The following is a 24,893-nucleotide window of genomic DNA, read 5'->3' on the forward strand; positions in this document are numbered from 1 at the left end:
AGGGCAAGAAGAGGAAATGTGGTCTTTCCTCTAATTCAGGGTCACAGAACGGGCCAGGACCTGGTGGGGACAGACCTAGGATAACTCTTAGGTGCTAATGGTGGTCTGAGGGAGGTGAGCAGGGGTGGAGATGGAGAACAATGCCTTGGGGGTGCCATGTGCAAAGCCTGGCACACAGGTGCTCTGGTAGTGGGCGGGGTGGGGAGGAACCTGACATGGCTGGGCTGTGTCCCCACCCAAATCTCACCTTGAATTGTAGTAATCTCCATGTGTCAAGGCTGGGACCAGGTGGAGGTAATTGAATCATGGGGGTGGTTCCCCCATGCTGTTCTCGTGATAGGTGATAGTAAGTTCTCATGAGAGCTGATGGTTCTATAAGGGACTTCCCCCTTCGCTTGGCGCTTCTCTCTCCTGATGCCGTGTGAAAAAGGCTTCCCCTTCCACCATGACTGCAAGTTTCCTGAGGCCTCCCCAGCCATGTGGAACTGTGCCATGCCTCTTCTCTTTATAAGCTACCCAGTCTTAGGTATTTCTTCATAGCAGCATGAGAACAGACTAATACAGACCCCCATAAAGGTGCTTTAAATTATCTGACTGGACCCCTCCAACGATACACATTAGCCCAAGGAGAAGCAACAGAGTAAATTTCAACAGAGATGCAAGTCTCACCCACTCACCCAAGGTTACTTTCAGAGACCAATGATTTCGTTTTCATGGCCATGAAGAGTCACCAGCCCCTCCACCCCATTTGTATTTGATGTAAATATACCTGTAACAAATAAATGTGGCTTTAGCTTCTCCAGGCAGTTCAGGTAATCTAATTATAACTAAAAGCAGAGGAAAAAACACATATCCCTCTTCACGAAAATTGGGGTATATTATGACTTATCTGGAGAGAGGAAAATCATGGAAGGGTTAAGTTTCTGGACACAAAAAAACAAGATCTTCATTTTTGAAATCTAATTTAAAAGATCTCCGCAGGGTGAACTCAATGTATCTTCCATGGAAGGACGAAGACGGGAATGATTCTGTTGGGACCCAAACATATGGCTGAATTCTGCCTTAAGTATATCAAATAGAAGGCTCCCTTCACTGGCGCGACTTGCTATAAAACAGGCCTGTCAAATCAGGCTCCTCGTGTAAACTTCCTGAGCTGATTGAGCTAAATCACATGCCTGGCATTTCATTACCAGCTGTGGCAGAGGGCATTCTGCCATCCCGGGTGAAGGAGAGCCCTGCTGCCATCACACCAGGGCTAAAAACAGAGCCATCTCCATCAACTTGACAAAGACAAAAAACTTGAATTAAGAGCCCTGTCTAAAATTAACAGTGATTGAAAGTTAATGATGAAACAAATTTGGCAGAACTATTTAAACATGCATCAGGATGTGGTCTGGGCTTTCAGAGGGGAAGCTGAAGTGATAAATGTCTGTTGAGCGCCTGCCGGGAGCATGGCGCGTGGCTTCACATGGCTCTCCCTCCCACCGGAATCAGACCCTCGGCAGGAGGTCCAATCTGTCCCCACGGTCACAGCCCCGGTTCTGGGACTGGGCGGACACATCTGCTTGTCAACATTCAAAGCCATATCGATGTTCTCATCAGCACCATTTGTTTACAACAAGCCGGAAGCAACCCCTGTTGGGGAATGGTTCCGTAAACCATAGCATAACCATTTCATCCAATCAACGAACACAAATCAGGAAGAAACAAGACAAGCAATGATCTGAGAACATACTCATGGCACAACGTGACATGAACAAATACTTGAAATTATAGACACAGCGTGTCCTCCCTGTACTTCCACATGCATGCTGAAAGCACGTGCTTAGATGCCTGTTTCCTCCATGTGACTATAAAGTCTTCACAGGCACAAACCGCTTTCACAGCCCCAGACCTGCTGCAGAGCCCGTACCCACCAGATGAGCAGCAAATACCTGTTTAACTCCACTGGACCGCTGGTCGCGATCCTTTCTTTGTAAGTCTTAAAAACTTTATGTAGGCATACCTATGTATAAACCCACAAAGGCATGCATATAGACACATAGACACGTGCGGAAAATGAACCAGAAACAAATATGCCTGAGTGAGAAAATAATGACCTCTGGATATTAGTGAATTGTTTTCTTCTTTTTTTTTTTGAGACAGAGTCTTGCTCTGTCGCCCAGGCTGGCGTGCAGTGGTGTGATCTCAGCTCACTGCAACCTCCGCCTCCCGGGTTCAAGCGATTCTCCTGCCTCAGCCTCCTGAGTAGCTGGGATTACAGGCACTCACCACCATGCCTGGCTAATTTTTGTATTTTTAGTAGAGATGGGGTTTCACCATGTTGGTCAGGCTGGTCTCCAATTCTTGACCCCAAATGATCCGCCAGTTTTGGGCTCCCAAAGTGCTGGGATCACAAGCGTGAACTACCGTGCCCAGCCACTTTTTTTTTACTCTTTTGTATACTTTCCAGCTTTTCTTTTTCTTTTTTATATAAAAAAGCCCACAACACCCGGTATTCCCAGGCAGTCTCCCATCCAAGTACTAACCAGGCCCGACCCTGGTGAGCTTCGTGTTTCATATGAGATCGGGAAGCTTCAGGGTGGTATGGCCGTAGACCCAGCTTTTCTATAATAAGCATACTTTACATTTACAACCTGAGGGGAAATTAGATTACAGAAGAGATCCTGTTTATTCCTATTGCACACAGATGCAGAGCCCTGCCCAGATAGGCTTTGTCACCAACCGCACGCCTACCGTGTGCCAAGAACTGCTTCCAGACCTGCCTGCATCTGATCCTCAGTCACCTGGCTTGTGTGTTTGCATCACAACCATTTACCCAGAACTCTCCAAGCTATATGCATTCACCTCATTTAATCTCCATAACCACCTCTGATTAGGTATTATTATCCTCATTTGCAGCTGAGGCCCAGAGAGGCAAGTGACCTGTACATGAATAACAAGTGGCGGAGGATAGGGAAAGGGACTTGGATGAGACAGACGAGAAGCCGCGTCCACTCGATACAAGCCCGGGACATCTGTCCTTGTCCACCCCTCTGTGGACACACAGTGCCGGCAGCCAATAATCCTCAGCCACGTCCAGCAGGCTTCGGGTGGGCGTGTAGTACAGTACTGCACATGCATTTTTGTTTTGGGTTTTTTTTTAATTGTTTTCAGCTGCTACTACCACTGACACAAAGCTGGCTCCGGCTGGGCTGATTTTGGGTAGCCGCGCCTGAACTCAGCTGTTCCTCCATGCAATCGAGGAAGTACAATTTGGCATCTCACCCATGCACATGTGCATGGCTCCCCTGACTGGACACGCGTGAGCAAAGGCTTCTCACTGGCTGGCTCCAGCCATACCAGATCTTGCTTCAGAAATCCCACTGCAGTATCCTGCTGACGGCCCTGCAATGCTGCAAGGCCCAGGGAACTGAGATCTCTCGCCCAACATGGACATAGCATGAGCGTTTCTATGCCCAGGGACAGAGGCGCATGGAGCTGCCTTGATGATTCTAGAATTTCCATTTATCATCTGAATGAGACATTGACATAAATGTCCAACACGCTTATTCAATGATTCTGTATCCCCACACCTGACTCAAGGGAACAGGAAAGGACACAGAGGTCCCGTCGGAGGCGGACTTTCCCTTTGATCGGGGTAGGTAGCTCCACTTCATGGGGACGGAACGGTACAAGCAGAACCTGGGACCGCCCCAAACAGGGTGTTGCAGGGGAAAGTCCTGGAAGCCAGAGTGAGACAAGGCAGCCTCGAAGCCTCTTTTTCTCCTTGAATCACCACAATTTATCCTGCACATTCCTCCCCCTCGTCACTATGCCAGGAACCCCAGTGATCAACAGATTTGCTCAGACAGTGCCCTCTGAGCATACAAATGTCAATTTGACTGGAAAAAAATCCCAACCCCAACAGCAAAGTCCCCACTGCAGAGGTGAGCTTCATCCCAGCTCCAGGCCTCGCCCACAAGCCCATGCAGACCACACGCCCCTCAGGAGGCCATCTGCAGCAGAAAGGCCTCCCCTCACCCACGGTCTACCCCTGCAGAGAGGCTGGAAGGAGCACCAGATTGCTGCGGGGCCAGGTGACGCTGTGGGACTCTAAGCCTGAGCCCATCAGGGAAGTGACCTAGACACTGTAAGGGCCACTTCTGACTAGTTCCTACAAATGTGTGGGCTGTTCAGCAATCGGGGACCTCAGCTCTTGGTGGTTCCCAAAAAGCAACGGTGGCTTCGGGAAGGAGCGAGGCAGGGCCTGGCCGAGGCACAGACAAAGGTGAATTTGGCCAGATGGTGTGAATTCAGGAGAGGTGGGCAGGCCAAGCCACCGCATCCGGGAAAGCAACACCCAGACGATGTCTGGGGGACGTCCCAGTGCTGGTGTCACTGCTGCCAGCGTGGCCCGACTTTCATCGCGATGGGAGAAAGCCACCTTGCTCATGAAGTGAGAGTGCCACTTTCAGACCCGTGGCCGGTACGAGCTCAGCTTTGCACTGCCCTTCTCTCTCTCTCACTGGAGGGAGGGGAGGAGCGTTTCCCCACCACAGGCCTTGCTGGGCCCACTCAGTCCCTCTCCCAAGGAATTCTCCCCCATCTCTTTCCATTCCTTCAAAGTTAGTCATTATAGTGGTTCCCACCAATGGCGCTGACCAACTGAACGTCCCTTTGAAAAATAAAAATAAAAAAAAAAAGCTCAATCCTAACTTTGCACCACAGACGAAAATCAACTTGAACTGGATCCTAGGCCTAAATGTAGACTCTGAAACTATAAAACCTCTAGGAGAAAACAAGGGGGAAAAAATCTTTGTGTCTTTGGATTAGTCAAAGATTCTTAGATAAGGCGTAAAAGCAGGGACCATAAAAATATGAATCTATAGATAAATTGATCTATAGATAATCTATAGATAAATGGAATTCATCAACATTTAAAACAGGTTCTAGGGACACTAAGAAATGGAAAAGCCACAGATTGGGAGAAAATTTTTACAAAGTACACATCCAGCAATGGATCTGTATTCAGAATATATAAAGGGGTCAGGGGCGTTGGCTCATATCCAACATCCCAGCACTTTGGGAGGCTGAGGGCGGATCACCTGAAGTCAGGAGTTCAAGACCAGCCTGGCCAATATGGCAGAACCCCATCTCTACTAAAAATACAAAAATTAGCTGGGTGTGGTGGTGTACGCCTGTAATCCCAGCTACTTGGGAGGCTGAGGCTGGGGAATGAACACGGAAGGTGGAGGTTGCAGTGAGCCAAGACTGTGTCTGCACTCCAGCCTGGGTGACAGAGCAAGACCATGTCTCAAAAAAAAGATATATATATATATGGTTCTCACAATTCAATACAACAAAGACAAACAACGTACTATAAAATGACCCCCAAATTTGAATATTTGCTTTACCAAATAAAACAGATGGGTGGTGAATAAGCACAGGAAAAGACGCTCAATATCATTCCTTATGAGGGACATGCAAATTAAGTCACAGTGCAGTATCACCACACACTTACTGCAATGACTCAAATGTGAAAGCTGACAAAGGTGCCGAGGAGGACGAGGAGCGACGCCAACTCTCGCACCTTGGCGTTGGGAACGCAAAGGGACACAGCCTCTTTGGAAACAATTTGGCAGTTTCTTACAAAGCTAAACATACGCTTATCATATCCAGCCATGTCACAGCTACGTATTTAAGAGCAATGAAGCATACATCCACACCAAGACCTGCACACAAACGCACAGAGCACTTTATGCGTAATGGGAAAAAAAAGAAAAAAAACAGAAGCCACCACGGTGTCAGGCAGCTGGTGACAGGATCAGCAAACTGTGCCTCATTCACACGATGGAAAACCATACAGCACCGGAGAGGAAGGAGACCCTGACGTCATGAACAGGCACGCCACACCCGCGGATCGCAGCGGGACTGTGGGAGTGAAAGCAGCCAGGCCCGAAGGTCACAGATGCTGTGTGATTCCATTTATGTGGCACTCTGGGCAGGCAGAAAACAGACCCAGGGGCTCCAGGGGTTGGGGATGGATCGGGGTGCTGACCACACGGGCTCAGGGGAACTTCTGGGGGGTGAGGGAAATGTTCTTTATCTCAACGGTGGTGCTGCCTCCGTGAGTATACACATTTATTGAAACTTATTGAGAAATATGCTTTAAAAAGTGAATTTTAGGTCAGGTGCAGTGTCTCAGGCCTGCAATCCCAGCACTTTGGGAGGCCCAGGTGGGTGGATTACCTGAGGTCACGAGTTCGAGACCAGTCTGGCCAACATGGTAAAACCCCGTCTCTCCTAAAAATGCAAAAAATTAGCTGGGCATAATGGTGGGCGCCTGTAATCCCAGCTACTCAGAAGGCTGAGACAGGAGAATCGCTTGAACCTAGGTTGGGCAGAAGTTGCAGTGAGCTGAGATCACCCCACTGCACTCTAGCCTGGGCAACAAGAGTGAAACTCTCAGAAAAAACAAACGTGAATTTTACTACATGTAATTTATACCTCAATAAACCTAGCTTTAAAGAAAACTGAATCATTATTATTGCATTCAAACACTGACTTACAGACACCCAACTTACGGACACCAGATTCACAGGCATCCTCCACACACCTTCTGGTTTCTGAGGTGCCCCGATGCAAAGCCAACTGACCCATACCAGCAAGGGCCACAGTGAAAGAACCCATGTCCTGCCTGTTTCTACACTGAACATGCCAAGCCCGCCTTGTTCACCCCGTCCACGCAAGTCGCCCATTCCGCTCTCATCCTCTCCTCTCCGCTTTGCCCAGCTGCCAGCATCTTCCCTCACTCCCCTGCCAGCTCCACGAGCTTCCTGCCAGAGCCGACACAGCCCTTCTAGGGGCCACCAGCATGCAGGCGTCCATCACAGCTGGTAGAAACCGAGGCTCGGAGAAGTGAAGTCCAACACAGCACCTCCGTCGGATGCCTGGGGGTGCAGTTACTGAGGGACCCACAGCGAGCTGACACCAAAGCTCAGCTCTTGGCACATACCCGCCTCTGCACGGCTCCCAGGGTCGGCGTGTAGGTGGCCACGTGGCAGCTCAGTTCATCCACAAGTAATGAAAACCTACAGCTCCGGAACCCACGTGTACCATGGAATTCCAGATCACGATGCCAGCATGTCACAGTGTGCTGGCTCCTCTGTGGGCACAGCAAGCCAGGAAAAGAACTCACCTAGGCTCTGACTCATTCATTTCTTTTCTGTGTCAGATAATAAATGAAGTGTCCGACCAACACAACAAAATCTGGAAGCAGCACAAGGCGGAGTGTGAGGCCTAAGTACGAAATAATGAATTTATAATCCCTCTGAAGAGCAGTCAGAATGGGAAACTGACATCACCATGGAAACCAGGGGAGTGTGGCCGGGTTCTCATGAAGGGCCCGGCGGAGCCACTTCAGATGTGCTCCATGTCGGAAGCAGAGGCTGATCCACCACCACGCAGGGCACAGGAGGCCATGGGAGGGGCCCCGATGCTCTCAGACCTGCAACAGGTATGCGTGTGGGCACGGCCCCCACAGACCTTCGCAGGAATGTGGCAGGAGGATCAAAGGGGACACCCGCACCCACGTTTCTACCTCTGGACAAACATCCCATGCCCCAACTCTCTACATGAAGCATGTCCTCTACTCAACAGACACCTGGTCCTGACATGGCACTGAAGAGACTTCAGCTCTGCTGTCCAGGGGCCCTGAGAGCCGGGGAGAGAGGCAAGCTCACACCCCGTGCTGCGGGGCCCAGCAGGGACCCACATTAGACTGGGCTCCAGGGCAGGCTTCTAGACAGGGGGACCCCACAGGTGAGTCTTCAAGAATCAGCAGCAGCTGCCCAGGGGATGGGGTGGGGTCAGGGATGTGCTGGGCAGGCAGCCAGGGATAAAAGAGCAAAGCAAAAGCTGGTGAGAACAGAAGCCACAGGCCCGTGTGTGCAAAGGCAGGGACCAGCCAGAGAGGATAAGGGGGGCCCAGTCCCTCCACCCAGAGAAATGTCACACAGGAGCAAGGCACAGGAGGGCGTTGTCAGGGCGTGGAGCCTGGTGGGGACACCAGCTTGGGATGGCACCCCGCTGCCAGCAGGAAGGGGCCGTGCCCCACAGCGGGGAGCCCCACGAGGATGATGGGCAACGTTGTTTCTCTTTGGAAGCTCGTCCATCATGTTGATGTGTAGTTTTTCAATAAAGTATTAGCCGAGATGCCAAGGACCTTAATTTTAAATAAAGTCTTAATCGCGTTGTTAATTCTCTACTCAGCTTTGCTGCAACTAATTATGAAGAGCTATAATGATGACGATCCCAGATGGACCAGGCTGTCCTCTGAATACAAACTATTCTCCTGCTCCTGCTCCTGCTCCTCCTCCCGCTCCTCTGCAGAGCCGAGCTGCACGCTCACAGCAGGTAGCCCGGGGCCCGGCGCTCCTCTGCCTCTGCCCAGGCTCCAACAACCAAACAGAAAGCAAGCCCTGAGCTACTCCCAGTCCTTTCGGTGCTGTGAGCAGAGCCTGGGCTGGAGGTCAGGGAGCCCAAGTGCCCTGCCCAGCCTGGAGGCTATGCCCGTCTCTGGGCACAGTCTCCCCTAGGAAGAGCCCAGGGATTGACCAAAAAAGAGGGCCCCACCTGGATGCCCTGCACACATGCCACCCAGGAGCAGAGCTGCCAACAGCTAAGCTGGGGGGCACTGAGGCCATCCCTGCATTATGCCAGCACTCACGTGACTGTTGCTTCTTATCCCTATTTTATTGAGGGGGAAACTGAGGCTTAGAGAGGGAGAGTAACTTACCCAAGGTCACACAGCTCCTATTTCCTGCCTTCCAGATGGGAAGGGGGCAGGAACATGGTGGGGAGTGGGGACTAGAGCAGCTCATGTGTGCAAAAGCTCGGGAAGCTTGTGAGAGCTGATGTATATGAGCATTGGGGTAGGGCAGCTGCAGGCTGAGGATACTGATGAGAGCCACAGGTGGATCCACTCACTCCACGGGAAGGGAGCACCTGCAAAGCCGACCAAGGTGTGGGGAGGGACTGGCCAGGACCTGCAGGGCTAATGCACTGGGAGGGCACTCGGCAAACCTGCCGCGTCAGCTTCCCAGTCCCAGCACTCGAAACCAAAGTGTCTCAGAAATTCCAAACGGGATCTCCAGGGTAGACACACCCCCAAGTCCAGCCTCTGAAGCCTGTGTGGTTTAGCAAACACATACGGCTCTCTCTGTGCCTCAGTTTCCTCATCCGTGCAATGGGGCTGCTGCAGGGAGTTGATATATACCGAAGAGAGAGACCAGCTTACAGTGGCCACTACTTATTGTATTCATCCGTTTTCACGCTGCTGATAAAGACATACCTGAGATGGGGCAATTTATAAAAGAAAGAGGTATTTGGGTTTTGTTTTGAGACAGAATCTGACTCTGTCACCGAGGCTGGAGTGCAGCAGCATAATCTCAGATCACTAAACCTCTGCCTCCTGGGTTCAAGTGATTCAACTCCCTCAGCCTCCCAAGTAGCTGGGATTACAGGTGCATGCCACCACGTCCGGCTAATTTTTGGGTTTTTTTAGTAAAGATGGGGTTTCACCACATTGCCCAGGTTGGTCTTGAACTCCTGACCTCAGGTGATCCACCCGCCTCGGCCTCCCAAAGTGTTGGGATTATAGGCGAGAGCCACCACACCCAGCCTAAGAAAGAGGTTTAATAGACTTACAGTTCCACATGGCTGGGGAGGCCTCACAATCGTGGCAGAAGGTGAACGACAAGTGTCACGTGATGGCAGACACGCGAAGAGCTTGTGCGGGGAAACTCCCGTTTTTAAAACCATCAGATCTCGTGAGACTCCTTCATTATCACGAGAACAGCGCAGGAAAGTCCCGCCCCCATAATTCAATCACCTCTCACCCGGTTTCTCCCAGGACACATGGGAATTGCGGGAGTTCCTATTCAAGATGAGATTTGGGCAGGGCCACAGCTAAGCCACATCACTTACGCATGTGTTTTCTTGATACTCCTGGTCAGTTTCAAACTTCAAACTGCCTCCAGGCACTGAGCCACTCAGGGAACATGTCTCGGCCCCTCCCATAAGCCAGGGAGGTGGTCCTTAATGGGGCAGGCCTTCCTAGTAGTTGCACCTGGGGTTGTGACCAGGACCAGCCCCTAAAGGGCAGCGTGGCTAGGCCTGCAGTTCCTGGCAGCTAGCATGGTGACGGGGTGTGCTGGCTGCTGGGGGGACCCAGTGGACTGTCAGGCATGACCCTGAAGGCCAGGACTCCTGGGAGGTGGCAGGTTCAGACAGGTGAGGGGGGAGATGTGCACCTGGGTGGTGACCAGGCCCACGGGAGGGTGGGCTTGAGAGACTTTCACCAATGCCACTTGGCAGCCCTTCTCTTGGGCTCTATTACTTCACATGCTGTCGGCCGCACTGCTTTTTTAATTGCCTAGGAATTCTCTGCTGTTGATTGCTGATATCAGCTCCAGCCTCCCTGGAGAGTCTGGCTCACTGTGGAGCAGGCCAGGGCGGGTCCCCTTCATCTGTGTCCACTCTTCACGGTCTCTCGGCTTTGGAACAGGACTGCGGCACATTCATCACCCTCACCACCATATGTGAACAGGGGTGGGTGGAGTGGGGGCCATAAGCCCTCTGTAAAAACAGGAGCTTACGGCATTTAAGCAGTGCTCCGATCCCCTGAGTCTCCATGAAGCACAGTGCTGAGGACTCAGGATCATGGGAAGCCCATGCACTCAGGGGCAGCGCTGAAACCCCGGGTTGACACACAGCACTGGCCCGGGTGGCAGGAGGCCTGGGAGCTGTCACCGCCTGTGCTCCTGAGCTGGGATTTGGGGTCAGGTTTTGGGCCCCTGCCAAAGTCTTCGTTAGACTCAGAGAACATTCTTTTTAAGTTGTCTCTTGGTTTTCACTTCCCCACATTTATTTAAAAATAAACTGCGTGGATTCAATGCACGCTTTCACAGACCCCTAATAAGCAATTTCCTAGCGAGAGTCAGAGCCAACATGGGCTCCTGACCACACAAGCGCCGGGTCGGGCAGGGGCCTCCCCACGGGGGCAGATTCCACGAAGGCAGAGCTCAGCCTGAACAGTCCAGCCCCGAGCAAGGAGAGCCAGCACCCTGGCAACCGCAGCTCGCTCCTGCATCCTGGGTGCCATTGCTGTGTGGACCGCCTTGAATGAGGTCATCTGTTTAATGCTCCCAAGCACCCTGCAGCACAGACAGGCTCACATTCCCACTTTACAGAGGAGGAGCTGGAGACTCAGAGAGGTGACATGTCTTGCCCACAGTCACACAGCTAGCAAGGGGTGGAGCAGAAACTTGCTGGAAACAGATGCTCGGTGCCGCAAAGAAAAATCAGCACTGAGACAAAGGATCTTTCAGCAACACAATTTTTACTTCCTGGGCTGCAGGAAGGGTACCCTCACTAGCCATCTTGCCATGAGAGTACAATGAGCAAAGGAAAACACACAAATTTATCCTTACGCATTTGGGGTTGTCCTTGCTGCTGTGTCTGATCTCCATTGGCTGGAGCCAGACCTCACAGTCTAAACTAAAACCCGATTGGCTAACAACTTAAAACTTTTCTAAACAGGTAAAAGCCATGGAGAGCTGGGACATGCCTGTGAGCACGTCCAGCACAGATATCTCGGTTAAAGTACAAGGACATAGAAGGTACTACGTGCCTGTAAGCATGGCATATCTAACAGCTGCATAGATAGAGCTTCACAAAGTTACTAGCACAGTTATTCTTTAACAAGAAAGGAAACTTTAAAAAGGAACTTTTCTACTTCCCACAAACTCAAGCCCAGACTCTGAGCATCCAGATACCCTATGCTTCCCTGCTCTGTTTGATGTGAATTTGCCAGGTCACCATTCTCTGGACACAAGATTGCTGCTGCTGCTTGTGAAGTAGAGTGACCTCACCTGAACAGTGTCCCAAGTGTGGCCAAGTCATTGCCAAGTACAAGACCACCGCCTCCCTTGCCACAGACCCTATACTTCTGTTAATGCAGCCAAGGTGATAATGTCATTGCTGGGGCCCACATCACAGGGCTCCCCTTTGGGGATCTTGTACTCTGAGGACACCCAGAGGCTATTCTGACATCCACCACTGCTGGGAAAATGCTTGGTGCCTTCCTCTGGGGCAGCCGGCTTGGGAACCTCACTGCACTAACCTACTGTCGGTGAGAGTACCCTTCCTGCAGTCTGAGAAGTAAAAATTGCATTGCTGAAAGATCCTCAGTGCTGACTTTTCTTTGTGGCACCAAGCATCTATTTCCAACACCTACATCCATCCAGTAAGATGGCTCCTGTGACTTTAAGTCCTTTGGACCTGGACTCTCAGGGGTGGGCACTGAGGACCCCTGAGAGAATAAACGAATGAATAAAGGAGCAAAGGAATACCTTTACTCAGCGGCGGCTTCCTGAGAACCTACCATGCACCTAGCCTTGTGCCAGGGACACACTGGAGGAGGAAGTGGGCAGGTCCTTGGCCCTGTGAAGCTGTTGGAGGTGGCGGGTAGACAAGAAACACATGTGGTGAGCACACAGGCCATCTGATGGTGACAAACATCATGGAGGTGCCAGGCGCAGGAGACATGGAAGGTCTCCCAGAGGAGGTGACAAACAGCTGACACCTGGGAGCAGGCGCATGGGAGCCTGGAGGAGGAGGTTCCAGAAAGAGGGAACTGCCAGCGCAAAGACAGAAACTAGCAAGGCCGATGAGGATGGAGGAGAGGGCGAGGCTGGAGGAAGGGAGGGAGGAGGGAAGGCTGGAGGAGCATGGCAGGGGGCTCCCACCGTGAATGAGATGGAAACACCTCCTGTGCTGAGCCAGGAGTGCAGGATTGGCCCACAGGCTGCCGGGAAGCAGGGAACTCCACCCTGCTGCAGCTACAGCAGCCACGCACTCACAGTGAGGCCGGGGAGCAGAGGGCACTGCTGTCCATGCAGGTTTTAAAACGGGGATGGGGGCAGGATTGAGAGAGAGAGAGAACACAGAAGGGAAGGAGGGGAGGGAGGAGAGGGAAGAGGGGGAAGAAGGAAGTGAACAAGGAGAAAATGAGGATCCCAGCCTCTCCTTCCTCACCTTCGAGATGATGGGGGATGCCGAGGAAGAGGAGGGTGGCAGGGGTGTGTGGTGAGCCTGTGCCGCCCCCCCCACACTCACGCCCTGTCACTCCTCCTGCATTTGCCTCTGGCACAGAACTGAGGTGCCTGTGCTGACGGATGTCACTGTGACAAAGAAAAACAAGGGACAGAGGCCCCGCTTGCTGCACCGGGCAAGGACACCCCACACTGACTGTCTTCCCAGGCTCAATTTGCTGGGTGCCGTTTTATTTTCATGGGGGGAAGGGGCAGCCCAGTCCTGGCAATGACATCCCTGGTCCCTGCCAAGTGAGACAGACGGTGGTGGCTGTGAATTTATCTGACACTTTGCAAAGAAGGTGCCTGGCTCGCTCTCCCAAAGAAGCTCAGCGAAGTGACACACGTGTTGTTATCATCCACGCAGCCCTGGCCAAAGCCATGATCATGAACTGCAGGTGTGCCAGGTTCGGCAGGCACAAAGCCTGCATGCCGGGGTGTCCAGGGCCCGCACCAACCCTGAGTGTCAGCGGCCGTTGGGTGGGCAGGTGGGCAGTGTCTCTTATTCCACGCTGATGGCAGGGGCCCCATGTGTCTGTTTTACACATCAGGGGGCAGTCTGAGATCCCTTTTTTTTGAAAAATTGTTCTGGGATGTAAAAACATTTGAAAGCAACAACCCCTACATACAAAACTGAACTCTTGACAGCTCTGGTGGACGCCCCTGACCTGGCTTTTGTCCCAGCTCCCCATCTCAGCCTGCACCCCAACCCTCCTGGTGCCCCAAACAAAATCCTAGGGGTCCTCCTCGTCAGACACCCCTTCCCCTCCCACCTACATGCCTAAGTGACCACCAAACCTTGCACCCTCCCGGACTCACCACACACCCTGCACTGCCCTCCAGCTCTGCTGACAGCACTCCAGCCGCCTCTCCCTCCCCGTCCTCCATGCTGCAGCCCGGGCCAGTCCCATCTGCCCCCCTCCATGGCCTCTCACAGCTACCATCACAGCTGGCAAAGTCCCGACTGCCTGGACCACTAAGCTCTCTAACAATATGAACCACAGCTAATGCTAAGAACCCTTGTGATGGACTGGCCACAGTGCTCAGCGCTGGACACGAATCCACTCATTTGGGTCTGACAGCAACTCTACGAGGCCAGAGCCAGCCTTACCTGCACTCCACAGATGAGATCCTGGAGACACAAAGGGTGATGAAGCTCCCAGCTGGGATGCTGGGGAGCCGGGTCCTGAACCCAGGTAGGCTAGCTCCTTGAGCCGCATGCAGGAGCTCAAGTGCCCCCGTGACGAATGCTTTGAACCCAGGCTCTATCATCTGTGCACTGTGCGACGTCAGGCAAGGCTCCTGGGCTCTGGGAGCCAAATTTTTCTCTTCTGTGACATGGATCTAACACCATAGCCTTGGACAGTCACTGCCAGGGTGACATGAAGTCCTCACAGCAGCTCCTGGAGCCTACTAGTTTATGCTAGCTGGTAGGTTAGCTCGCTCCCTGACTTGCATTCCATTTTGTGGAGAGAGCTGAATGAAAGCCATTCTCAAAGGAAGAGAATGCCACTGCCAAGACCCTTTACCTCCTCCTGACCCAGGGCTGAGTCCCTGTGCACTGCCTCAAGGAAGGAGACTACCCAGAAACAGAGCACCTGCAGGAGTATACCCCACCGAAGCCCCCGAAGCCCATGGCCACCCACTGCCACCCCACAGCAGCCTTGCTGACAAGCCATGATTTGCAAGGACTCTGGATCCAGCCCAGGGAGAAAATGTCAGCCACATTGCTTTCTATCACATTGAGAGGAACGAGAACACGATGTCACCAAAAAGACAGGGGCATTTCCCTGTCCAAAGAGAAGTTGGAGCCTTTCCACTTGGAAAGGAAGCTGCCCAAGAGTGGACTCAGTTCACTTCAGACTATCCTGGGTGGACTGGGCACCTACTGCCAACAGGACCTGGGCTGGACCTGGATTCTACTCCCCAGCCTAGGCATATAGCTTCACAAATTATACAGATGATGATGATGATGATGATGGTGATGGTGGGGGGGGTGGTACGACAATGGTAATAATAATGGTGGTAATGGTAATGAGGACCATGCTGATGGTAGTTATGGTGACAGTGATGGTGATTGATGGTAGTAATGGTGGTGGTGGTGGTAATAATGTTGATAGTGATGGTAGTAATGATGGCAGTGATGGTGGTGAAGATGATAATGATCATGGTAATGGTAGTAATGATGGTGGTAGTGGTGATGATGATCGTAGCAATGGTGGTGATGGTGTTGGCGATGGTGATGCCGATGCTGATGCTGATGCTGATGCTGATGCTGATGCTGATGGTGATGATGTGTGATGGTAGTACTGGTGGTGATATTGATGATGGTGATGATGGTTATGGTGATGATGATGAGAATGGCAGTGATGGTGATGCTGCTGATGATGGTGATGGTGGTATATGATAGTAGTAATGGTGGTGATGGTGGTGGCGGTGGTGATGGTGACAGTTCTATTGCCATCGTGATAATGATGGTGTAGATGGTGATGGTGGTGATAGTGAGGATGGTAATGATGATGGTGTAGATGGTGATGGCGGTGATGATGGTGGTAATGATGGTGGAGGTGGTGATGGTGGTGGTGATGATGATGCTGAGGGTGCTATCACCATCATGAATGATGATGGTGATGGTAGCCATGGTAGCACTGCCCACACCCTGCCACAGGCAAAGTCAGCCTCACTGATCGGGATCCCCCTGGAACCGCAGCTTTGCAGGGGCAGGGCCTCTTCCTGGGCTCTAGGCCTCCAGCATAAACACATTTATCCAGAAGCCTGGGCACTGGCCCAGTGGCCAGATGGGTGTTGAGCACATAATACCAGCTCAGCGAGTGCCTAGCAATGGATTCATCTTGAAAAGACAAATACAGCAGAAAATGCCGGCCACAACTTTTCCAGGGCTCAAGATCAGGGTCAGAGACCCCCGCCACAGGGTAGGTAAGATCATCTGCCAGGAAGAGGTGTGAGGGTAAAGTAGGACACAGCGTGGAAGGATTCCAGCGTGTGGGGATGCCCACTCCTTAGCAGGCCTTGCAGCTCGTCTATGAAAACAGCAGACATCCTTACGTCACCCGGCTTAGGCATTCAGAGGCTCACTGGCAGGTACGGATATTTGGGATACGGGTTTGTTCCACCTCAAACCCCATCTTGTCATCTTGTTCCATCATAGCCCCCTGCCTTTGCACAGGCTGTTCCCTCGGCCCTTCCACGCTCTATCTCCCTGGACCAAGATCACAGAGCCCATCCCAGAGGCAAGGACAAAGCCATGCCTCCTGGCTCCAAGTTTGCTGTCCTTTGTCCCCACCACTTTACTCCACCTCTCGAACATGAGAATGGACTGTCATGAAACCAAGAGAAGTGAGCATGCCCCGCTCCTGGGGTAGGACCCCCCTCCTTCGCTTGCTCCCCGCTGTGCTCTGCACCCTGCGCCTGCCCGGGCCACACTCAGAAGCTTCTCTGAGCATCTGGAGGGCCTGGCGGCTGCTTCATCCTCACCCAGCATTAGCATTCCACCTGCACTGGTTGTGTTTCTTTTCTTCGTAGCCGCTGTGAGAAGGTCAGTTTAATAAAAGCCTTACAGCTGCCTGCAGTGGGATCCCCCAGTCCTCACCCGGCCCCCTACACCCCTTCTCTCTCTGTGGGCGTGTCTCCTCCTGGAGTGTATGAGTCAGGCAAGCAGCTTCTGTTTTTTCCCTTTATAAAATAATGTTATTCACAATCACTGACTCCCCGGGATTATGATAACAGAGGCAGGGGGCCCATAGCTGCTATGATAGTGTCCAGCCCAGGTCGGGCGAGCATGAGGAGCCCAGATCCTCTCTCTCCCGGCGGCTGCATCGAGTCTGGGGCTGCCAAATTGTGATCCCGAGGAGGAGCTGCTAATTTGGGCAACAGCTGTAGGCGTTCCCTTTCCAAGGAGTGTGCTGACATCGAATCAAATCTCGCTGTCTTGCCCCTCTCCTTCCTGGCAAGGGGTGACATTAATGGGGGAAGCAGCGTCGGAGACACAAGGCTCATTTTCAAAGTCATTGCATTGACAGTATTTCTGCAAGGAGATTCATACACAGCCATCACTGAAAAATCCACTTGGCATCTATGTGGCACAATTAGGGATAATGAAGTTACCTCCAAATTATGTATTTTGTTCACTAAATAATGAAGCTACTGACAGGACCTATGTGGGGAAGGCAAGGAAGCGGCGGAGGAGGCTGCCGTGCAGAGCCTGACAAAAACACCGAGGAGGAAGGAACAGAAGAGGGTCCTCAAAGCTGCGTGGCTGTCACGGAAGCTCCAGGGAGCTAGGAATTGCAAGGGATGGAGAAGCCTGATGCAAGGGCCACAGAGGAGGAGGCAGGGGCAAAACCAGTGTGGCCAAGACTTGTGCTCCCACCTCCAAAGGGGAGTGAAAAGATGCCTGATGAAGGGACCAGGCGGGCTGGGTGTGGTGGTTATAATCCCAGCTCTTTAGGAGGCGGAGGCAGAAGCATCACTCGAACTCAGGAGTTCAAGACCAGCCTTGGCAACATGGTGAAACCCCATCTCTAAAAATTAGTTGAGCGTGGTGGTGTGTGCCTGTGGTCCCAGCTACTTGGGAGGCTGAGGTGGGAGGATCACTTGAGCCTGGGAGGTCGAAGCAACGCAAGCCATAATCATACCACTGCACTCCAGCCTGGGAGACAGAGTGAGACCCTGTCTCAACAAAAAAGGGGGGACTGGGAGGGTATTTAGGGAAGAGGCACAGTGCAGGATCCCACAGAGCCTGGGCTGGCACTCAGGGGGCAGCAGCAGGAGGCACAGTCTTAGGCAAGAGAGCCGTCCCAGGATGGAATGGCTTGCAGGCGCCCACGCTCCCGTTGTGGGGGGTAGGACCTGCTGGGGTGTGGCAAAGGACCTCCCAGGGCGAACAGCAGTGTTCGTGTGAGGCAGGTTGGGACCCCTTCCCTGCCATCGTCCTGCTGTGAAGTTTGGGGTATGTCACCTCATCTCTGAGTCTCAGTTTCTTTATCTGCAAAATGGAAAGAATGCCTGTTTGACGATAACATATGATTACAAAGACCGTATAAGCTAATGTAGAAAAACACCTGCCTGGTATTCTGTGGGGCACAGGGTAGGCAGATCAGTGATGCTTAATATTCAATCAATGACGGCAACATGAAATAGATTACTATGTGCCTCGGGGGGAGATAAAGAGCAACAATAAAACTATAAGGATTCATTCAAATCACGCAGGGGATTGTTTTAGGGCAATGGCCAGTACTGGGCAAGCTCTCAGAATGACAGCTACTGTGACCTCTGTACCTGCTGTGATTATTAGTACCACTGGTTCCTTTCCCAGTGACAGGCAACAGCAGACCCTCCCTGCCCCAGGCTGCCCTCCTCACTTGTCCCTGGGCCACTTCCTGCAGTGTCACTTGCTTGGGGACACCCTCTGGAGAAGAGAAGGGCTGCCTGTAGTGGCCCATCTGTATTCTTCAGGTTAAAGAGCTATTCACTTTCAATCCTGTTGACCTGATTTTAATCCCAGCTACATTAGTGCCTACAGCCACCAAATGGAATACATTCAGCAGAAAAATAGATTCATTCTCACAGAATGATGCTCTAACAGCAGCCAGCAAAGGTCAAAGACAGAATGCATTGGCTGCCAGCTGCTGGGATCTTGGGAGCGAATCCTTGGACACTTCCGGGGCCTCTGGATGTGGGGTGCAGGCAAGGAAGTCGGCCCAGGGATTATTAGAGCTGCCAGGGCTCCTGCTTACTCAAAGTCAGTCAAACAAACAGAAGCTCCCCTGAGCACATTTCCTGAGTGGCTTTTCCTAAAAAATGAATTACTTGGGCTAGGCCTGGTGGTTCATGCTGGTAATTTCAGCACTTTGGGAGGTTAAGGTGGGAGGATTGCTTGAGACCAGGAGTTCAAGACCAGCCCGAGCAACATGGTGAAACTCTATCTCTACAAAAAGTAAAAAAATTAGCTGGGTGGGGTGATGTGCACCTGTGGTCCATGCTATTCTGGAGACTGAGGTCAGAGGATCACTTGAGCCCAGGAGGTGAAGGTTGCAGTTCACTGAGATTCCAACACTGCACTCCAGCCTGGCCAAGAGTGAGACCCTGTCTCACACAACAACAAAAACAAAAGCGGGGTTGCAGAGCCGGGCATTTGTGGGTGCCAGCAGTTGTTGGGTAAACAAGGTTCCCACATGTGTGTTTGCAACAGGGGACTCTGCAACGGGACACCTCAAGTCTGAGCTTCAACTCCCCCATTCCTCATCCTTACCCTGGGACCGGGCGTGCTGTTGTAATGAATAATCATGACATCTGACTGAGTGCTTGCCGTGTATCCCCACAGTTCTGTGCTCACCAAGCATTGGCTCATGTTGGCCCCATCACCACCCATGAGTGGGAATTCTGTGGACTTCATCAACGAAGCAATGGAGCCTCCCAGAGTTCCTGGCTGGAGGTCACTTGCTAGGTCACAGGACAGACCCTGGAGCCTGCATCTTCAACCAGTGCCCCAACGTCACCAACGGTAACGCATCAAGGGACAGGAAGACATCACAAGCGAGGTGTCTGGGACTCAGCCCAGCTGATGGAGGCTGCAGAAGACGCTGATCTGGCTGGGCCTTTAAATCCTAAAGCCCAGACTGTGAAGCAAAAGCTCCCACTTTGTAAAATTTGGTAAATGTTATAGATTGAACCCTAATCCCTGGTACCTCGGCATGGGATTGTGTGTGGAGACGCTGCCTTTTCAGAGGAGAGGTGAGGCCACGAGGGCAAACCTTGATCCAGTCTGACTGGGGTCCCTCTAAGAAGAGCATTTCAGGACACAGATACACACAGAGGGATGACCCTGTGAGGACACAGTGAGAAGATGGCATCTGCAAGCCGAGGAGAGAGGCCTCAGGGGAAACCCACCCTGCCAACCCCTCGATCTTGGACTTCCAGCCTCCAGAACTGTGGAACAACCAGTTTCTGCTGTTTAAGCACCAAGTCTGTGGGACTAGTAACCCAAGTGTCTGAAGCCCTGTGCGAGCTGAACCAGCAGCGCTGTAGTCCAGGTTCGGCCTGCAGGTCCTGGAGCTCACATGCGCCTCTCAACATGTCTCAGTCTCAGACATACCACCCTACAGAGTTGACGACATCTACCTTGCAGGATCGTGGCAAAGGTATTACGATGGAAAAGGCATCTGCTTTATGTTACACACTTCTGTGCATTTCCAGAATGTTCTGCAGTGAGAAGCTACTGTTTGTATTTCCATAAAGTAAGCATCAAGCCCAATGTCTGGCACGCAGCGGGCACTTGGTAAATGCATTTTACGTGCTAACACAGCATCAACATTCATTAAAAGAAACTGGTGGGGATGCAAGAAGAAACAGAAGGGCATTTGTAGTGGAACCCTTCAACTCCCTGCTCTCAAGTCTTGACAAATGAAGAAAAGAGAAAATAGACAAGGACCCCAAAGACCTAAACAATATTATTAAAAACACAGTTGCTCAGCTGAGGACAGTGGCTCATGCCTCTAATCCCAGCACTTTGGGAGGCCCAGGTGCGAGGATCGCTCAAGGCCAGGAGTCTGAGACCAGCCTGGGTGACAAAGTGAGACTGGTTTTTGTTTTGTTTTGTTTTGAGACAGTCTTGCTCTGTTGCCCAGGCTGGAGTGCAGTGGCACGATCTTGGCTCACTGCAACCTCCACCCCCCAGGTTCAAGCTATTCTCCTGCCTCAGCCTCCCAAGTAGCCAGGATTACAGGCATGCATCTCCATGCCCAACTACTTTTAAATTTTTAGTAGAGACCAGGTTTCGCCATGTTGGCCAGGATGGTCTCAATCTCCTGACCTTGTGATCTGCCCACCTCAGGCTCCCAAAGTGCTGGGATTACAGCCACCATGCCCAGCCAAAAAAGGTTTTGATTAGCTGGGTGTTGTGGTATGCACCTGTAGTCCCAGCTATTCAGGATGTTGGAGTGGAAGGACCACTTGAGGCCAGGAGTTTGAGACTGCAGTGAGCTGTGATCGCACCACTGCACTCCAGCCTGGGTGACAGAGTGAAACCCTGTCCCTAAAGGAAATAAACATAAAATATAAAAGCCTAATGCTAACCTATACCTTAAAGCAAAATAAGCCATTTTTCCTGTTGCCCATGGGACATTCCCCCAAAACTGCTCATGAAGAAAAGCTCAACACATTCCAAAAGCCGTATTTAGAAAAATTAATTTCACGACTTTCAAGCTGATCCCTACACTCAGCAGATGGTCAGACTGAGATCCACATCTGTGACTTAACACAGCAACGCCCCTTAGAGGACACGAGTCATACATGGCGGGTCAAAGGCGCAACACTTCGAGAGTCAAAAGTGAGGCTGCACGTCACCATCCGGGATGGGAATGCGCCCAGCGGCAGGAGCTCACTGGCACGTGGGCCCGGCAGGCTCCATAGTCTCACGTCCCAATCTCCTCCTCTGTGAAACGGCATAATTATCATCATCATAACAAGAGTGCCAGCCTCTCAGGAGTGTGACTTTGGGAACTAACGCCAACCTCTCTGAGCTTCAATTGTTTTCTTTTTTTTGTTTGTTTTTATGTTTTTTGAGACAGAGTCTCACTCTGTTGCTCGGGCTGGAGTGCAGTGGTGCAATCTCGGCTCACTGCAACCTCCGCCTCCTGGGTTCAAGCAATTCTCCCGCCTCAGCCTCCCGAGTAGCTGGGATTACAGGTGCCCACCACCATGCCTGGCTAATTTTTTGCATTTTTAGTAGAGACGGAGTTTCACCATGTCAGCCAGAATGGTCTCGAACTCCTGACCTTGTGATCCGCCCGCCTCAGTCTCCCAGAGTGCTGGGATTACAGGCGTGAGCCACTGCACCCGGCCTTTTGAGCCTCAATTTCTGCATTGATAAAATAAGGTTAGTGGTGTCACTGATAACAGCCTGGGAGGCTCCTATCAGGACAAGTGATCATGTAAGCAAGTGCCTGGCATCCAGCAGGTGCCCCATAAATGTCCATTAGTGGCCCCTCTTCTTAACCAGGTGAAACCAGCTGGCCTCCTCACCCACGCTATGGGCATGCACTCTGGGCAGCTCTGACATTGCACTGGTGTTAAGAAAAATTCACTGTGACCTTTCCTGTGAAAATGGATTCCACATCCATGAGATCGGGTGTATTATTTTCTCTCCAGCCACTCTTGGAAACCTGAGCCGGCACGCTCCTCTCCTTGGGAATGGGGGGTACCCAAATATTTTCAGGAGGAAGCGAGCATGGAGCTGCAGACCCCAGAGGCCACCTGCAAATGGCCTCAAACTGGAGGAACCACATTCCTCTGCTCATTTTCATTTGAACCGTGTCTAGACAGACAGGATCCACTGTTTTCAGACTGGAGTGTGCACAGAAGCCTCCACCCACCGCAAAGACAGGGCAGGAGGGGGAGAAGGCCCGAGGCCCTCTGGGATTCAAATGAGAAATCTCCACCCACCCCTGCATCCAGCCCTGCCCCCCACGCCCTGGCCAGGCCCCGAGTGGGTGAGTGTGTGGCAGGCATCACACCAAAATGAAACCTCTCCTTTCAACCAAGAAAGGATTTGTTTCCCCCAATAGAGTTCGTATTCTCTCCAATAATCTTCCTAAAAGCCTGGGCCTCTGAAAGGTTAAATCACCTTGAAAGGGCAGAATTATCACTCAATTAGCACTGTTGAAGATGAGCAATTATTACTGTGTGAAGTGTGTAATCAGCGTCTCCTGAAACCCAGTCCATTAGCAGATGCCTCCACCCCCAGAGCTCGTGGCAGCCAGGCTGCTCCGCCAGTGTGGGGACCTGTCAGCCAACGTTCCGCAGCCTCAGATAGACTGTCAGTGCCTAAAGTCTGTCATCTGCTCTCTCCCTTCATTAGAAAAATCCAAATTCTCACGGGGCATGGTGGCTCACACCTGTAATCCCAGCACTTCGGGAGGCCGAGGTGGTGGGCAGATCACGAGGTGGCCAACATGGTGAAACCCATCTCTACTAAAAATACAAAAATTAGCTGGGTGCAGTGGCACGTGCTTATAATCCCAACTACTCAGGAGGCTGAGGCAGGAGAATCGCTTGAACCGGGACCTGGGAAGGGGAGGTTGCAGTGAGTCAAGATCGCACCACTGCACTCCAGCCTGGGCTACAGAGCAAGACTCTGTCTAGAAAAAAAAAAAAGAAAGAAAGAAAAGAAAAATCCAAGTTCTCACATCTGGGATTAAGAACCAATGGTCATGTCAATCTGGTCATATTTCATATTTGTTATTGGATTCTTTCAAATAAAAGAGCAAAGGTCGAGCACTGGAGGCAGAGTTGAGCTGGTGTCTCCTGAGTCCCTGGGACAGGCATCAGAGACACACGTCTGGAGCACCTGAGCTGTACACCCAAGGTCAAGGGTGGAGAAGAAAGCGTGGCTGCACTGTCTGGGCCCAGCAAGGGCTCCAGCCAGACCCCTGGCCGCAGTGAGTGGGGAGGGAGACAGGGTTCAAGGCCAGCTCCTGCCCCTCCCTGCAGCCCACCATCCCCAGCTCTACGGTGAGGCTCAGAGCACCTCCTGCTCTGCTCATTGGGAAGGCTGGATGAGAAGAGGGAGATAAAAGGTCTGGCAGAACACTCGGCACATGTTTCTGAGCAGGTATGGCTGGCCAGTCCCCCCAGGACAAGCCTGGCCCCAGTCAGCAAGTCAGGCCTGGAGCCCTCTTCAGAGATCTGGGAATCGTTTATTCATCAACGTGTTCATTCATTCAACAAACAGTCACTAGGCACCAGGTGCCCTCTCAGGCTCTGAAGACCTGGCTTTGAACAGGACAGCCAGACTCTCTGCCGTTATGAAGCCTAAGTTACAGCACACAGAGAGAGGCTGCTGTGGACAGATGCCCGCATCCTCTGACCCAAACCCACATGTTGAAGCCCTAATCCCCATGTAATGGCATTTGGAGGTGAGGGCTTTGTGGGGTGAGAAGGTGTAGAAGCCATCATGAGGGTGGGGACTGTGGGAAGTAGAAAAGTTCCTTTTTAAAGTTTCCTTTCTTGTTAGAGAATAAGTGTGCTAATAACTTTGTGAAGCCCTATCCTACGTAGCTGTGAGACATGCCGTGCCTGCAGGCGTGTAGTACATTCTATGTCCTTGTACTTTAACCAAGATATCTGTGCTGGACGTGCTCACAGGCATGTCCCAGCTCTCCTTTTGCCTGTTTAGAAAAGTTGTAAGTTATTAGCCAATCGGGTTTTAGTTTAGATTGTGAGGTCTGGCTCCAGCCAATGGAGGTCAGACACAGCAGTAAGGACGACCCCAAATGCATAAGGGATAAATATGTCTGTTTTCCTTTGTTCTTTTTACTCTAGAACAAGGCAAGATGGCTAGTGAAGGTACCCTTCCTACAGTCCAGGAAGTAGAAACTGCATTGCTGAAAGATCCTTTGTCTCGGTGCTAATTTTTCTTTGCAGCACTGAGCATCTGTTTCCAAAAAGGCCTCACGGTGGATTTGTGCCCTCATAAGAGAAAGAAGAGATCTCTCTCTCCCTCTCTCTCTCTCTCTCTCTGCACACACACTGAGCCAAGGCTATGTGAGGACATGGTAAGAAGACAGCCATCTGCAAGCCAGAAAAAGAGCCCTCACCCAAAACCAGAAACTCAACCAGAGCCTTGACCTTGGATTTCCCAGCCTCTGAACACATCTGTTGTTGAAGCCTCCGGTCTGGGATATTCTGCTACAGCATCCCAGGCAAACTAATACAGAGGCCAAGACAGAAAACAAATGA

The 24,893-nt window shown here is 51.7% G+C and overlaps 1 protein-coding gene and 1 pseudogene across 2 annotated transcripts in view; both read right to left on the minus strand.

Annotated features, from left to right (window-relative positions):
* SORCS2 (sortilin related VPS10 domain containing receptor 2) overlaps window positions 1-24,893 on the minus strand; it is a 571,039-nt gene that overhangs the window by 383,361 nt on the left and 162,785 nt on the right. The gene's annotated exons all lie outside the window — the stretch shown is intronic.
* On the minus strand, window positions 2,480-2,598 carry LOC135271905 (5S ribosomal RNA; annotated as a pseudogene).

This window comes from Aotus nancymaae, unplaced genomic scaffold (genome assembly GCF_030222135.1).
Source record: "Aotus nancymaae isolate 86718 unplaced genomic scaffold, 86718_ANA_hifiasm-v0.15.2.pri h1tg000006l, whole genome shotgun sequence".
Taxonomy (NCBI): Eukaryota; Metazoa; Chordata; class Mammalia; order Primates; family Aotidae; genus Aotus; species Aotus nancymaae.